Source organism: Piliocolobus tephrosceles, chromosome 13 (assembly GCF_002776525.5).
Source record: "Piliocolobus tephrosceles isolate RC106 chromosome 13, ASM277652v3, whole genome shotgun sequence".
Lineage (NCBI taxonomy): Eukaryota > Metazoa > Chordata > Mammalia > Primates > Cercopithecidae > Piliocolobus > Piliocolobus tephrosceles.
In genome coordinates, this window is record NC_045446.1 from 65668080 (window position 1) to 65685482 (window position 17403).

Here is a 17403-nt window from a genome sequence, read left to right on the forward strand (position 1 = left end):
GCTACCACTGCCAGCCACCAGCAGGACCCTATTTGCTGTCTTCCCAGGTTGGCTAGGGTCCCAGCAGGGGAGAGGCAGGAGAAGGGACTTCAGTCAGAACTACGTATGTCTTCACTGGAGGGACCTGGGCCCCAGAGCACAGACATTCTTGCAGGCCCACGGTGGCTTGAAATGGTTGCTAACTGGCCTCGGGCCACACAGTGAGACAGAGGTGCCAGGACCCAGGCCTCTGGCCCAGCCCAGGGCTCTCTGCACTGGCCCAAAGTCACCCCTTTTGGAGCATGGATTAAGCAGAGAGAGGAAGAACAGTGTGAAGAGTTAGGATGATGCAACCCCTACCCTGCCCTGGTCAAGAGGCTCTGGCCATTGACGGCTGGGCCCACAAGCCCCAAGGTGAAAATCAACACCTAGTCACCCAATTCCCTGCTTCACTCACTGCAGGCACTGACAAGGCACATCTGGATGGAGGAGGGGCTCAGTCTGCCTCTGCAGAGTTCCCAGCAAGAGGAAGAAGGCTCCAATAGCAGCAAAATGGACTTCAATTAGTCTCAAGAAAGAACTTCCTACAGAGGCATTAAGCATGAACACAGAGAAGGGGGGCACGATGGGGGCAACTGTAACATCTCCTCTGAAATACAGGATGCTGTCTCATGCATTATGTCATTTTACTTTCAAACCAGCCTGGAAGGTAAGTGTTGCTGCTCTGATTTTATAATGAGCAACTGAGGCTCAAAGAGGCTAAGTTACTTGCCCATGTCTTCTAAGTTCCACTCAAGAGAGGCAGAGCCAGGATTTAAAGCCAGAACTCTGACTCTGAGGCCCACATACCTCCCTTCTCAGGAAGTCTCTGAGGATCCAGGTGTTACCACACCTGCCATGGGCATCTCACTGTGCCACTTCAGATGCCCAGGTGTGAGCTGGGAGATGCCAGGGGCGTTCCTTTCAAGAAGGAGAGGGAGTGCTCACTGGTGGCCAGCTGTAAAGGGCTCTGTGTCGTAGGACTGCCAGCTGTGCCTCTGCAGACAACACCCCGTGGGGGCCTCCCACGTGGTTTCCGTGCAAAATGCCATATCTTCTGTCCTTTCCCTGACCAGGCCTCCTCTTGGGCAAGGATTGATCTCTGGCACCATTATGCCTCCTGCTCCCTACTTGGCAGGAACCCCAACCCCCCACCCAACTCTACACCCAGACTCCCCATCACAGGGCCCGGCAGCATTTGGTGGCACTTGCTGCATGGCCTGTCCCAGGCCTGCCCAGCCCCACACTCCTCTTACCTGACATTCACAGGCTCCTGGGAGACCCTCTGAACTCAGACTGGTGTGGTTCATGACACCCGGGACATGCGCAACATGTTCTGGGTTCAGGACTATCCCCAGAACTGTGGCAACAACTACCCAACTCTAAGGAAGGTGTATAAAGTGGCCACATCGGGGCCAGCTCCGGGCTGGGTGAGTCACAGCAGGGCTGGGGCTGCTGCTCTGTACACCTGAGCTTCCCCGACAATAGCCTACCTGTGACTTCTGCTCCACTCCAGAGGTTCCCCTGTCCCTGGCAGGGTCACCCCAGAAGCCACCTGTAACTTGCTTTGGGGGAGGAGGCAGAGATGGAGAGATGAGTAACTCCAAAACTCGTCTCGCCAAAGTGTCTGTGGCAGCTGGGCTGCTGATTCATCTTTGGGGTGAGAGCTGAGAGTCCCTTCATTAAGGGGCATGGTAAAAACAGATGATCTTTAATCTGTGTCCTAAGGACAGTGTATTCAGTGGACTCCTGGGCTTTCGAGGGACAGATTGATGAAGTGTCTTTAGTTTGCCTCTCCAGAGCCACTCTCCACCTTGTCTGGGGACCTGGGAACTGACCTCTGTGGACTGTAGTGGGCTCCGTGCTGCTGGCTTCCAGAGAGGTTCACCCAACAGGAAGCACAGATGGGGAACTAAAGGAAAGAGGAAAGACAGTTGAGGTTTATTCCCCCGTGTGAGGTCTCGTGGGTTGACTGGGTCCCTGTACTGATGGCCCACAGCCCCTGTCCCTACAGCTGCCCACTTCCCTTGCTCCTTCAGCCCTGAGTGGTAACTGCTCCCAGCCACTACTAGTCCCTCGGTGCTGCACTATCCTGTGTTGATTTGTCACACGCCTAATGCCTGAGCCAGTCACTCTGGGTTGATGCACCCTCTCTGGCTGTGCCAAGGCAAGGAGACCAAGCACTGCCACCAAGGGCCTCTTTTGTAGTCTTCCTCTGTCCAGCCCTCAGAGCCTCCTCTGCTCTTAAAGAAGAGCAGTTTGAAGGGATGCCCATGATTACATGTGCAGGCCTCCTCTGTCCTCTGTCTCAGCCTGGGCCTGGTGGGGCAAGGGGAGCAGGCTGGGAGATAGGGAGCATGGACCAGCCAGTGAAGGAAGGGGCAGGAGGCAGGGGTCAGCTCCCCAGTGAGTGTATGCACCAACAGCTTTTGAGTGCTTAGTATACAGCAGGCACTGTGCTCCACATACCAAGAATTTTATTTGCTTCTCAGGCAATCCCAGGAATTCCTTCCTACTAATGCATTTTACAGGAGAGACAACTCGTGCTCAAAGAGATAAAATGATTCTTCCAGGGTCATCCTGCCAGTAAGTGACAAAGCCAGGATCAGCGTAAGTTTTCTGTCTTCTTTATGGTAGACACATTGGACAGAGATAACTGGACTTGAACAAGTCCTGAGAATGACCTTGTATGGCAGACGCACCTGAATGCAGTTTGGTTCTAAGCTAAGGGATCTGGGAGTAGCCAACCCGGAGATCCATTCCTTATCTATGAGGAACATCTGAGCTCCCAGCCCATCCTATGGAACCTGCGGGCCAAACAGGATTGAGGCCTGCTGTTTTGGGGTAAATGCAGGTTGCCAGGTGGAAATTGTTGGGGGAGGTGCTAAGTGAAAATGCTATAGAAATTGCATGCTTTTCACGGCTGTAATCCCAGCACTTTGAGAGGCGGAGGTGGGCAGATCACCTGAAGTCAGGAGTTTGAGACCAGCCAGACCAACATAGTGAAACTCCATCTCTACTAAAAATACAAAATCAGCTGGGTGTGGTGGCACATGTCTGCAATCCCAGCTACTCGAGAGGCTGACGCAGGAGAATCGCTTGAACCTGGGAGGCGGAGGCTGCAGTGAGTGAAGACCGTGCCATTGCACTCCAGCCTGGACAATAAGAGCGAAACTCCATCTCAACAAAAACAAAAAAAACTGCACACTTCCTGCAAGTGGTTGTGGTTCTTCGGTCTAGTCAGCAGCCACTGAACTCTCTCCCCTGTGTGTGAGCCCCTAGTAAAACTCCATGTTTCATTCGCTGGCTCTGGGTCTCCTCTTTGGTCTCTTGAGCCTGGTGCCATCCTCACTGGCACTGATAGGGGTTTGGCACAACACCTAGTAACTGCCTTGACATAATTTTAGTGAACTGGCTCACAATCACAGCAGAGTTGGATGACTTAAGTGCAGTCAGTTATTGGTGAGAATTTGCCCAAAGGCCTCCAATGTTCCCTGGACACCCTCCCCTAGATTAAAAAAAAAAATCCTCTGACATTCTTCAGTTCTCCCAGGTGGGACGGGGCCCCAAGCGGGTGGTGCAGTTGGGTGTCTGGGTTGGAAAAACAAGCAGATTCAGACAAGGCTTCATTGTTAAGGAGAGTCTGACACTTTGACCATTAAAGCAAAACCGAGCAAAACAAAATGCTTACTGCCTTGTCTTATCTCTTAGATACAAAGGGGACAGTGGGAAGGAACCCAGGGCTGGGTGTTGATCCCACCCCAACCAGTACCAATCTCAGAGACCTGGCCTCAGGTGGCTGGGGCAGGGAGTTCAGGGTCTCAGTCCAGCCTGGTGTCAGGTACGGGGTGGGTGTTTGCCATGTGTGGCCTCGTCTGGCCTCTGTGGCCCTTTCAGAGGGATCGTTATTTTATTGTCATTTTTCAGATGAGGAAACCGAGGCTCTGAGAAGACATGCAGGGAGCAGCTGGAACCCAGGTTAACTGGATTACCAAGTCTTTCCACTCCCCTCATCTCTCCAGGCAGGGAGGTCCTGCGGGGAGGAAGTAGCCTCAGAAGGATGAGCTCCTTGTCCTGGGGATGTGCAAGTATTGTCTTGGGACACTGTGGGAGGTAGGCTGCAGAGGGCAGCCAGGTGGCTCTCAAACTGAAATCACCAGGGGAGCTTCAACAACTACTGACGCCTGGGTCTTGCCCCAGAGATTGTGGGGCCTGCAGGACTTTCAAAAGGTTCCCAGATGATTCTAACATGAAACAAAGTTTGAAAGGCATGGGCTTGGATGCCCACTGCTGCCCTTCCCACCTCTGAAACTCCCCTACCCCACACCTCTCTAAGGAAAGAAGGGATTTATTACCCTGACCCCATTTTACAAAACGGGCAGAAGCCATGCAAAATATAAGGGTGTCCTCAAGGCCCCCCAGCCAGCAACAAATCGAGGCAGCATGAGGGGTCCCCTGATATCAGACTGCCCCTGGGGTGAGCTTCTTTAAGACACTTGGGGGGGTCCTGGCTCCCTTGTCAGTGGGAGAGAAGTTTCTCTTTGAGGCTTCTGGGTGAGAGAGTGAGACACATTCTTCGTGGCATTTTTTTTTACAGAGTCCACTCGTTCAAAAGCTAAACAGCTGCAGGATTAATGCTGGAAGACCCCCTCTGCTTGCTGGCGTGCCTTGGGAGCAGGAAGATAAAAGAACTCAAAGCAGGCCTGTTTATCCTTTTCTGTAGGAGATCTGGTCGCAAGCCGGGGAAGAGCTGGGCCTGTCAGACCAGCAGCTCACACTTCCTCCCCACCTGCCTGTTCGCCTTCCTCATGCCCTGAAAGCAGAATGTCACAGATGGAGAGACGGTGTGGGGCAGTGGGAAGTGAGAGGCCTGTGGAGTCCACTGGTCCTGGGGTCTGCCTAAGCACTCCCCCTTGCCAGCTACCTTTGGAGAGGAGCTACTTCTCTCTCAGCTCGTCCAGTGCTGACTTCACAGAGGTCAAAGTCAGCAACACGGGCACCACCTCCAGGAAGCCTTCCCTGACTCCCCTCCCCACCCAGCGCTGGGCAACCCCAGGCCCCTGGCCTTCCCTGTCACATTCTGTGTTGTCACTGCTTCTGTGTCCTCCCGTCCCTAGCAGGCTGTTCATTCATTCATTCCACAGAGCAGCTGCCCTTTGCCTGGGATTCACTCCAAACGCCTTTCCTGAGCACCTGTTTTCTCTAAGATCCTCTGTGAGGTGCTGGAGATAGAGATCATAACAGCTAACCTGCACTGAGTGCTTATAATGTGCTGGGTATTTTTTTTGAGTGCTTTACATGTATAATTCATTTCACCCTCACAACTCAATGATGAAGATGCTATAATTATCCCCGCTTTACATATGGGGAAACTAAAACCCAAAGAGGTTAAATCACTAGCCCAAGTCATTTGGCCCTACCCTGTGCCACCAGCCACAGATACAGATGGGACTGGCCCCTGCCTCAGGAGCCTGCTTCTCACAATTTTGAAGTTTTGCACCTGTGTATTTCTTTGTCTAATGTTGTTTCCCCCACAGATCAGAATCTCCAACCGTGTTACATTTTGGTTGGATGCATGTGTGAGCAGCACCAAATAAACGCTGCTTCCCTTTAAGGAAGAACTCATACTCTCCGCCCAGCATGTGCTAGCTGGACACCAGACGGCTTCTCCCACCTGGGTCATTTCTTCTGCATAGGCCTGAGAAGAAAACCCAAGTCCCCAGGTATCCCAGTCCTGCCCCCTGCCCTGAACCTAGCTCGGGACCCTTCTAGGCCAACAGCACCTGCTTACACACCAGTGTTCACACGGAAGGTGGTGGGAACTGTGTCCCTGCAAACCCCAGCTAAATCCCCCTAAGAGAAGGCCTCCCTGCCACCTGGCACACCCTCTGTCCTGCCATCTCTCACTGGACTCTTCCATCAGTTTCTTACTGAGTTGCCAAAGCCATTGAGGGGATGGGCAAGAGGACTCATGCTGATGGAGTACCCACCTGTGTGCCAGGCCTGGACAGGCACCCCACTTCCTTCATCTCATTTAATAACAGTTATTATCAGCCCCAATTTACAGGAAAAAACAGAGGTGCAAAAGTTGAGCAAGCTGTCCACGGGGCAGCTCGCACTGCCTCCCCTGGCCCGGAGGGTGTGGTTCTGTGCCAGGCACACTTCCAGGCACTCAGAGGGAGGGGAGGATGGGGGGGTGGGGGGCACATAGAATCTAGTTTTGACAAGCCAGCAAGGGAAGCAGACCAAGCAGAACCCCAATCCACAGACCACAGTCAGTGTGCAGATGGCCATGAATCAGCAGCAGAGGAGGCTTGGATCCCACCTGCATGGGAGGAGTCCTGGAAGCTTATAGGAGGCAGCATCTTTGGGCCTCTTTGAACTCCTTACTGCTCTTTCCCATGGTCACAGCAGGAGAAAGGGTAAGCCTTGGCCTACAAAGCTCTGGTGCCCAGTGTGTGTTTGCTACCACCCCAAAGGGGGCAAAGGGAGGAGAAGTTGGCTGCCCTGCCAGTGACCCCACCGTGGCCCGGCCAGCCTGCCTCCAGTCCCGCCAACCTGGCCTGGCCTGGCCCAGCCAGCTCCCAATCACAGGGTCTCCTCTGCCAACTAATGACCATGCTGCCTGCAGCTCAGGCCACCACCCTCCTTTGGGCGAGGCAGCTACCCACAGAGCCTACTGGCCCAGACAGTGGCCAGGCCAAAAATCACAGCTGCCCGTCACGCCACATCCTCTGGCCCTGGTGCTGTAGTCTCCTCCTCCTCCTTCCAGGGTCACAAAAGACACTGTAGAAAGCTGGAGCTACAGGGGAGCTCAGACCCCACCCTGCTCCCCATAGACATGGACACACAGGACCCCAGAGAGGGGCCCACTCACCCCAGCCAGCCAGCCAGCCTGCGCACAGCCTAGGGCCCAGGTCCTTCCTGGGTGCCATGCTCAGTCCAACACTGCCCTTCCATAGCCTTGAGAAAAAGCCTTGTCCAGGCTTTTTACATACAAAGTATGCTTTCGAGGTACTTGGGTGGAGGTGAGGAGACAGTACGTCTTCTAAGCACAGATTCACAATTCAAACAGATGCAGCTTGGCTCCCTGCTCACCACCTTCAAGCTGTGTGACCTTGGGAAAGATAAGGTACCTCTCTGAGCCCGTTTCTAGGGGATAACAGTAGCTACCTTGGGGAGTTTGGGTGAACAAGAGTGTCTATAAAGCATTTAGCACATTGTCTGGCTCATGGTAAGTACTCAAGAGTATCAGCTGTTGTTGATATCATCACTGTAGTATTGTGTGGATATATTTTACAAACTGCAAAATGTTATGGATGGTAGCTATTATTTTTTACTGTTACTGTTGAACATTAAAGATTCAGAGGGGGCATGACCAGAGGGTTGGGTAATCCAGGAATGTTTCTGAGGGAATTTATGACCTGAGTCAGGTCTTGACAGGTGGGGAGATAAGTGGAGAAGAGGCAGAGATGGCGGTTGTGATGGGAGGAACAAGCAAAGGGGCTGCGATGGGGCCACATGTGGTGTGTTTAGGAGACAGTGTAGAGCAATGAGCCAGAGGGCCGGGCAGAGGCTACAGCGACCAAGGACCTGAATGCCATAACTAGGGCCTGGTCTTCATCTTACAGGCTGTAAGGAGCCACAGAGACTTCTAAATGGGGGCTCCATTAAGCTTTCTGAAATGTGAGTTCTGTCCAACATTCAAGGCCCTCTCCCATATGGGCATTCACCTCTCACTAACCCCACCAAGCCAGCCTCCTCACCCCAAGTTCTCCCCACCTCTTGGCTTACCACACTATCCCACCTGCCCCGCCACTAGCCCACCCATGGTTCACACTCATGATGAGGCACCCCCTTGTTGAGTGCCTATAGTGCCGTGTGTTTCACACATGGGATCTCAAGATCATCCATAACAGCCTTGAGAAGTGGACATCACGACCCTCATTTCACAGAAGAGGAAATGGAGGCCTGGTGGGATCATGTGTCTTGCCCATGCTCTCAGTGAGATGGTGGCACAGCCAGGATTCATTCTTGGAGGGATGTCAGGACCCCCCATCTCTACAGCAAGTTGCCTCTAGCTCCTGCCCAGACAGCCACCTCCCTGACAAAGCCTTTCTGGTTACTCCAGTCCTCAAGGGCCTCCCCTCCACCCCCTTTCTGCCCTATACCCTCCCCCTTACTCCTCCCCTTCACCACCTCTCTGGAATCAGAGGCCCACTTGATCCTAGCTCAGCTAGCTTGGTTCCCAGTGTTGCCTATGGGACCATCTAGCCCCCAACAGGAGAGATAGGACATCATCAACCCCAGCTCTCTTCTGTTGGGGGCCAGATGATACTTTCTCCCTTTCCTATCCTGCCTGCCCCTCCATATCCAAGACTGCTAACAGCACAGACAGGAGCCCCCACCTCCTCTGGTAGGGTTCAGAAGCTTACTGAGCATACAGCTATTTCCCTGAGTGTGCCCCCAGCTGAGGGGATAATACATTATTCACTGCACCTAGGTGCCTAGGGAGGTCAGACAATGGACCTGAGGGAATGGACACCAGCTGCAGGCACCACAGCCCTGCCAGCAGGAAGCCAAGGGAGAAGGTAAGAATCCAGAGCCCCTTGCCAGTGTCCCCAAGCAGACTGATTCTAGAGGCTATGAGACTAGCAGCCTGAGCTGAGCAAAATCAGGTCTGTAAGCCTGCAACAATATCCTGCGTTCTAATCTAAAACAAGTCTGAGAATTTCCCTAGACTTCCTGGTCAAACTTCAAGCTTCCTTTTCTTCATAGGGATGGAAACAGATATTTGGCCAGGCACTACATCTTTGTAGCTCATTTAATCCTCACAACAACCTGCTAAAGGAGGTATTCTAATTTTATAGGCTCAGAGGGATGAAGTGATTTGCTCAGTGCCACTCAGCTAGTGGGAGACAGAGTAGACTCATGCCCACCTGGTCTGTCTGATTCACCACTATCTGGGGCTCACCAGTTACTGTGGCTCGAGGTTGCCGCTTAGCCCATCTGGGTAACTTCCAGGGCACCTGGTATGCAGTTGGCACTTAAACAGTTCTACAAGCAAACTCAAAGGCCCTGGGGAAGTGGTTTTACCTATCTGAGCTTCAGTTTCCCACACAAGACTGGGCCGTTAATAACTACCCCAGTCTTGGCAAGTACGACATACCCCTTAGCACTTAACTGTCGGATGTGATGGCCCCACTAACTGAGCAGGTAACACACAGCCTGCCATAATCAATTTTAAGGTGGCACTAGGAACCATGGATGCATCAGGAGGTCTCTAGTGACTCCGCAACCCTCTTCTGCTTCATTCCAGGTTCCAGGCTCTCTCCACATCATGAAAGGAGATCACAGGTGTGAAATTATTTCATCAAAGAGCTTTGTTTAGATGTAGAGATTATTGTGAGGGAGGATTTGAATCCCTGGATGGAGGTAGGAGGTAGAGGGAATCCCAAGCCCCTCAGTCACCTTTTCTTTTGGGTTCCTCTAACCTTTCCAACCCCAGGGATTGAGATTCAGACTTCCACTGACCTCTCACCATCCTCCTCCACCTTCCAGGGGCTTTCCAAGGAGGTTTCCCTTTGACTCCAGGGAGTTGGGCACATCTAGGGTTAACCAGTCCTAGCCAAGGCCACAGGGCCCAGACCAGGGCCAGATCTCCTCCCCTTCCCCACACAGAACAAGAGCCCACAGAGTCATGGCAAGGGCTCTTTCACAACACCCCTCTCCCTACATGCCTGGGGGGCAGCAGAAGCATCCCCTGCCTGAGAATCAAGACACCTGGGACTGTGCCCCAGCCCTGGGAGCCCCCAGCCTTGAGACCTTGAGCAGGTCCCTTCCTTCCTGGGCAGAGGTGTCCTGCAGGTTCCCCTACCCAGAAGAGAATTAGGTTGGACCTTCCATTTGGGCCAAAGGCTATGGGGTTGTGGGCACTCCTCAGGGCCCCTGCACCAACCACACTGATTCTCACCACAGCCTCATACATGGTCGCCCAGATCTCACATCAGGGATAGGGAAAGCCCCAGCCACCTATCCGGAAGATCCTAACTGGGGAGGAGTGTGGATACTTTGAAGGATGCTCACGAAGGTTTTCTCAAGTCTACTTCTGGATCAAGGATTCACTGTCTTTAGAACCGGACAACTGACACTCCCTTCGGGTGGGCCTCAGTGTCTCCATTAGTAATGTGAGGGAGGTGAGCCACGTGAGCCACATCTCCAGCCACCCCAGAGGGGTCACATCTCCAGACCCTTACTTGGGGATCTCTGCAGTGAATTCACCAACAGATAAGCACATCTCAGGATCTCCAGAGTGTCTTAGAGACCCTGGAGTCTGACACACAACGGCCAGGAGCTGCCGCTCTCACATCCTGGGCCCACAGGGAGAGCAGCTTTGGAACTAGGAAGCTTCCCACCTCTGCCCTCAACTCTGAGTCACCTTTCCTGGGGGGTGGCATGGCCAGGGAGCGGGAGGCAAGAAAAAGCCACTTCCTCAGCTTTAGGATCAGCGCTCAGGTGCTCTGCGTCTTCCCCTTCTATCCTCTCCCGCTTCCCCAGTCTCCTCCCCGCAGTGAAAGGAGACGATCACTCAGCCCCGTTAAGCCTCAGTTTCTCCATCTGCAAGCGCCGATAATAATACACAACACCTATTTCAGGAGTAGCAGTGAGCTTTAGGCGGGGCGTGGCGGGGCGCGGACCCGCACACAATGGGCGCTCAATAAGAGCCCGTTTTCCTTCTTTCCCCTCCCCTGCCCGCGCCCCCTCCCAGCCAGTTCCAGCCTCTGCTTGTTTCCCCCGAGATTCCCTCCGCTGGCCCCCGCGCTGCCGCGATGGGGTCGGGAACCGCTTCTGCCCCGCATCCGGGGCTCTCACCTGCAGCCTTGGCTCTCGCGGGCCGACGGGACAGAAGGGGACCCCTGTGTTATCTTCGGGACAGGCACTGAGCCCCTCGCCTGAGGCGGGAGGAAGGGGGCAGCCTGGGTTCGTGGCACCCGCCCGGCGGTTCGGTCCGACTGTCCTGCCTGCCTAGGACCCCTCACGGAGCGCACGACCCGGCCGGAGCTTCCTGGGCACTCGCGCTGTTCCAAGTCCGAAGCACTCGGGTGGAGGCAACTGAAGGTTGGGGTCTCGTGGAGCCAGAGGCTGGGGGCGTCCGGGGTCCCGTGCACCGGAGTCGAGATCCTGGGGCCACAATGCGCTAGCTCCGGAGTAGGGGCTCCGACCCTCACTGATGGAAAGGCGCGGAGCGACTCTGCAACCACGGACCCGTACGGCCGGGTTAGGAGCGTGCCGCCCCGGCGCAGCGGGTCAGGGCCGGGGCTCCGCGCGTCCCGGCCGCACGCCCCGGACCGCGGGGCTGGGACGGGCAGGGCAGGGCAGGGCAGTGCAGGCGCCGGCGGGGAGGTGCGGCGGCCGGAGCCCCGCGGGGAAGTCTTTCCAGGTCCCGGCTCGGCTCGCTGTGTAAAACGGGGCGGACCTCGGCGCCGCAGCCGACTCCCGAGCTCCCGACTGCGGCTCCACTTCCTCCTCTTCCCCTGCTCGCTCACCGCTCGCTCAGCGCCGCTGCCACCTCCGCTGTCATCCCCGCCGCCCACCCCCACCGGAGCCGCAGCCCGATCTCAGCCCAGGCAGCGCCGCCCAGCGCCGGAGCGCCAGCCAGCGCGGCCCCGCCCGGACGGGGCGGAGTCAGCAGGGACCCCGCCCCCGGCCGGCAGCGGGCAGGGGCGGGGCGCGCGCCCGTTCCCCTTCCCGGGCCCCGCGCATGGGGCCGCAGGAGCCAATCCGAGGGTGGGAGCGGAGCGGCGCCTTGCGGAACGCGGACTCTACCTCGGAGAGGGCGGGGCGGACAATGGAGAGGTGCGGCTGCAAGAGGACAATGGCGGGGCTGGGGGTTCAGAAAGGGTCGAGTCGGGGAGGGTGTTGGTCTCGGGACCCGGATGGAGGGAGAGGCTAGAGGGCTGGCTTGTTTGGGACAGGGGCATGGGGACTGCTGTGCGAGGATTGCGGGGGTCACGGGGAAGCAGCAGGGGCCAGGGTAGGAAAAGAAGCCGGGGCAAGGCAAGGTGGAGGCGTGGGGGGATATCCGGGGTCAGGGATCCTAGGGACGCTGGAGCGAACCCTCCTGGGTGGTGGGATGCCGCCGACAGCTTGCTCCTGCCCAGCTTCTAGTGCTCGGCGCTCAGAGGTGAGAGTTGGTCTGGGAAGTGTTCAGATTTCAGGAAATGGTGAAAAACAAGTTTTTGGAAATAAGGAACAAATTTGTCTTCCACAAGCCTCCCTTCCCTGCGTCCATCCCCGGGGAGGAGAGCGTCGTGGTCAATTTTTAAAAATACGAACTCAAGAGGAGAGTTGGGTGAGGACACACACTTCGAATCGTGATGCATCTGCAGTCTGCTCCCGCCCCATCCCACCCTGCACATTGGGTGCAAGAGTCGTCTTTATTTTATTTTATTTTATTTTATATTTTATTTTATTTTATATTTTTTATTTTATTTTATTTTATTTTTTATTTTATTTTTTATTTTATATTTTATGTTATGTTATGTTATGTTATGTTATGTTATGTTATGTTATTTTGAGACAGGGTCCCGCTCTGTGGCCCAGGCTGGAGTGCAGTGGCACTATCACGGCTCACTGCAGCCTCGAACTTCCGGGCTCAGGAGATCCTCCCACCTGTGCCTCCGGAGTAGCTGTGACTATAGGCGTGCACCACCACATCCGGCTAACTTTTTAATTTTTTTGTAGAGACAGAGTCTCACAATGTTTTCCAGGCTGGTCTCGATCTCCTGTGTTCCAGCGATCCCCCTGCCTCGGATTCCCAAAGTGCTGAGATTACAGGAGTGAGCCTGGTGCTTGGCCACGGAGCGGTCTTCAGTGTGTCTGCACAGGGACAGGCGCAGAGAAGGCCTTGGAGGGAATTGATGTATGAATGAAAGTTGAATGTGTGCCCCGGGGGAGTGGGGTAGGGGCCAAGTGAAAGCAGCTAACTGCCCTGGGGAGCTAAGGGATGTTGGTGGCACAGGACAGCCTCTTTGTAAGCCTCACACCAACCTTATGTTGTGATAGGTACTCCATTTCACAGATGAGGACTCAGCACGGAGAGGCTAAGTGACATTCCCGAGACCACACAGCTGGCACAGAGTTCTATCCACCCATCACTATCAAATTCTAGGGTAAAGCTCTGTGACTTTAACAGATTACTCTCCCTCTCTGAGCCTCTGTTTCCTCATCTATAAAAGAAGAATAAAGGTGCTACCTGGCAGGGAACCAGGTGAGGGACTGGGCAGGCAGCAAGCTTCAGCGGGTGAAGCATGGGCATTCCCTGCAAAAGAAATGGCATCAGACTATGACTGAGAGACTGGTTGGAAGAACAAGGAAGAGGGCGAGCTGGAGGCTGAAGTTCAGGCTGCGGACTTGAGGGTGCCCTCTCTTCTCCAGGCCCAGGGATTGGGAGTAGGCAAGTTGGCTCCAGGAAGCTGGGACTGGTCTCTCCAGCCTGAGGGCTGGGAGAAGGCAGTTTTGCCTTTATCTGTTGAACTTGACGCTAAGAAACCTTGTGGCCCTTCCCTCTGTCCAGAGCCTTCTCTGGCTCCCGATTGCCAGCATGACCAAGCCCTCCATCCCTAGCCTGGCATTCCAGCCCCTTTGTTATTGCTGTCTGCCTGCTGACCCCACCAACCTCATCTCCCTATTGCTTACTTCCCTCTCTGCTTGTGCCAGCTTCTCTCAGCTCCATCAGCAAGCAGGGTGCTTCCTGTCTCCATGCAGTTGTCTCCTCAATGTGTTGCCCTGCTGTTCCCCTTCTCTCTGGAGTTACTTCCCATTTCTCTGCTGGGCTGAAAGTGGCCAAATGACCACCTGTTCTCTTCACTGCTGTATCCCTAGAGCCTAACACAGAGCCTGGCACATAGTAGGTGCCAAATAAATTGTTGAATAAATGCCCCATCTCTCATGAGAGGTGGGACATGAGATGTGTCATTTATTCAACAATTATTTACTTGGCACCTACTCCAAGATTTATCACCACCTCAGAGAAGCCTTCCTGAACTCCCCCAGGCTGCCTGCCTTTGATCTGGGCTCCCTCAGCTTGAAGGTTCTGTAATGATTGGTCCATGTCTGGTTTCCCTCCCACCCACCACCACCCAGCCTGGTACATGGCCTGCCCTTGTGAGATCTCAGCGCTGGGAGATGAATGAGGCTCTCAGAGAGTTCTCTGGCTGCCCCTGCTGCGAGAGCCTCCTCAGCCGGGTCAGATGAGCAGTATGTCAGAATGAAAAGGAGCTTTTCAGAATAGACCCTCCATGACCTCTGAGGCGCTGGGGGTGTGTTGGGGGAGGCAAGCCCAAGGTCATCAGGAGGTGACCAGCAAACAGGTCTCAGACACCCACATTTGCCGTCTGGCCACTCTTCCAAAGGGAAGGGAGTCTTGTGAGCTGGGGAATCTGGCCTTTTGGTGGCAAATGAATTCCATGAAGCACGACAGAGGTGGTCATGGTGGCTGGTCTGGGCGGTGGTCGAGGGCAAGGCTGCACGGAAACAGTCTTTTCTGCCTGATGCCCTACTGCTTCCAAGAACCTTCTACCTTCCTTACACAGAGGCAGCAGCTTCGGCTTCAGGCCCCAGGGCTGTTAAACACAGCTCCTCCCATTCTTATGGTAGATAGACATTCACTTTCACACCTACGTTTATATTAGTAATTTTGCAGTTTTTCTTAGATAGGGCCACTGAATTGTATGAGGCTCCACACCCCTGGAGATCTACTTCCAACAAATCCTTACACTGCATACATATATGCAGGTCCTGTGTGAGGCACTGGCAGAGACGCTCTGCCCTCCTGCAGCTCCCTGTCTGGTGGGGTAGTTGGGCTCCATTGAGCTCATTGAGCCCTCAGAATGCTCCGTGCCTTCCTACTCCTCTGTCTCCATCCCTGCCAGCCTGGAGTCCTTTCCCTGTCTCTCCTTCCTGCATGTGTCCTGCTTGCCTAGTGGGGATTTTCTCCATCCTTCAAGGCCCTTCTCACAAGCTGATGCCTCTGAGAACCCTGCCCACTTCTCCCAGTTGCAAGCACAGCCTCTTCCTTTGGAGCCTGTGGCACTGAAGGCCCTTTGTGCCTCCTTGGAACTCTAATGCCTTTGGATCTGGGCTGCTGTTGATGAGTCAATTTTCCCACCAGATTATGAGCTTTTGGAGGGCAAGGGGTGGAGTCTGATTTCTCTCTGCCCCAGTCCCTCATTCACCGTTTCCTGAGTTGGACCAAGTCCTATACCAAACATTGGGTATCTAGGGGTGGGACAATCAGATGAGAACCTGCCCTCATCATCGAGGAGCCTCCAGTCCCAGAGCTGTCTGCATGGAAATGTGTACCAAGTACTTTGTGAACAGAGGAGGCTGCCTGATTCAGCTGGAGGAGGGCAAGCTGGGCCAAGGGCAGCTTCACAGGGAGGGTGACGCTTGGGTATCTAAGAAGCAGAACTTGTCAAGATAAGGAGGGAAGCGTCTTCTAGGCAGAGGGAACATTGAGCGCAAAGGCATGAAAGTGGGAATGGGCAGGTGGGGGGTGAGAAGTTAGGTGCATTTAAGGCAACAGAAATGACAGAGGGAGGGAGAAGTGGGTTGCACAACAGAGCAGTTAGAGCACAGACTCTGGAGCCGCATGGCCTAGGTTCAAATCCTGACACTACCAAGTACTAGCTCTGTTGTTACTCGGTGCCTCATTTTCCTTATCTGTAGAGTGGGGATAATCCCAGTACTTACCTTGTAGGATATTTATGAGGATTAAGTGAGTTAATTTTCGTAAGAAACCTAGGGTAGTGCTGATGACACATATAAGTTCCCACTGAGTGTCAGGTAAATGAGGGGAAGCCAGAGAGGCCATGTTAGATGGGGTTCGTGTTTGGAATTTATTGGGAGGATGCTGGAGTATTAGCAAGGAGAGAGTGTGAAGGGGAGTGGGAGGCTTGGCTTGGACCCAGCCTGCTCTACCCACTCGTGCACATCCAGAGGGCATCCCTGGGACCCCACATGCCTGCCCCTCCTCCTCTCTGGCCTTCCACTGCCCTCAGTGACCCTGTGGCCCCAACTGACTTCAACTGATGTATAACAGTGCTGTAGGAGCTGGGGCCACACCTACCCCGGTACACCTGGGGGAAACTTTATGTTCCAGATTATTGCCAAAGGAGGTCAACTAGGGGTCCCAAAGGGATCCAGGACACCTGTGCAGGGTGAGCATCTGAGCTGTAGCCTGGCTTAACGTGTGGTGGATTTGGTAAGAGTGTGTATGTGGAATGGGGAGTGGCGAGGGGCTGGAGGCACTTGTCTGGCCCAGAGAGCTGGTTGGATATAGGGCACTGTGGGTTGTGACGCTGTGGGCTTGGGAGCCAGGTGCACATCCTGGCCCAGTCACCTTCCCTCTTTGTGCCTGAGATTCCTGTGGGTAAAAAGGAGATGAAAATAGTAACTTCTTCAGGCTATTTAGCTCAGTTAGGAAAAAAAAAAAAAGAAAAAATAGTGGCTCCTTCAAAGGTGGTGAGGATGAAAAGATCAAATGTTCAGTGAGGCCTGAGGTACATGATGTATATTTGGGAGACCAAAATCAATTCTGTAGTACCAAGGCCGAAAGGTTAAGAGAGCCCATGGCTGGAGAGCTAGGCAGGGGGGGCGGGGGCCGCGCCACACAAGGTCTTAGTCAAGAGTTGGCCTCTGTGCTGAGGGTGAGGGGAGCCGCGGGAGGGTTTCACAGGGACAACAAGGTCGTATGTGCTTCTCAGAGATCACTGAGTCAGAGAGACAGAATGGGGCCTGTTTTAAGAGTCAAGGTGACAAGGAGAGGTGCGGGTCTGAGCCTGGGCCCTGGCTGTAGCCCAAGTGGGTGGGAGGCATCCAAGAACATTTACAGGGAAAGAGGCACGAGCTACTGATTTGTGTCCACATAGGGCAATAGTGAGTTAGAAATGCCTGGGTGACTCCAGGGGCACAGCTGGTGGTACCATTTCCTGTGGCGGGGACCCTGGAGATGCAAGTACGGGGAAAGGTTATGATGTGGTTTGGGGACACAGTGAGTTTGAGGGACCATTGGGAGATACATGGGATATGCTGCGGTAGAGCTCTGGGGGGCAGGGCCAGGCTTGAGCCCACCTCTTGGGAGTGGACAGCCTTTGGGAGGAGAGGGTGAGTGGCCCCTGGGAGGGAAGTGTGGCTCAGCATGGAGAGGATAGGCAGGGGCTGGGGCCTGAGGAGGAGCCCTCTGAGGGCTTCCTCTTTCCCTCTTCCTCTGAGGAGAAGAGGACAGTGGGGAGCAGACACTGAGGGGAGAGAGTACAGGGAGAGGTTAGCCAGAGCCGGGAGGGCCAGGACGGAGGTGTCCTCTGGGGTGGGCCGTTGGGACTG

At 54.5% G+C, this 17403-nt stretch overlaps 1 protein-coding gene across 2 annotated transcripts in view; it reads right to left on the reverse strand.

Annotated features, from left to right (window-relative positions):
* The window catches only part of GDPD5 (glycerophosphodiester phosphodiesterase domain containing 5), a 90260-nt gene extending 78615 nt beyond the window's left edge, over window positions 1-11645 (reverse strand). For both annotated transcript variants that reach the window (XM_023209373.3, XM_026447473.2), the window contains exon 1: window positions 10891-11645. The gene's annotated coding sequence lies outside the window, so the exon portion shown is untranslated. The remainder of the gene's footprint in view (window positions 1-10890) is intronic.
* Window positions 11646-17403: the final 5758 nt, after the last annotated feature.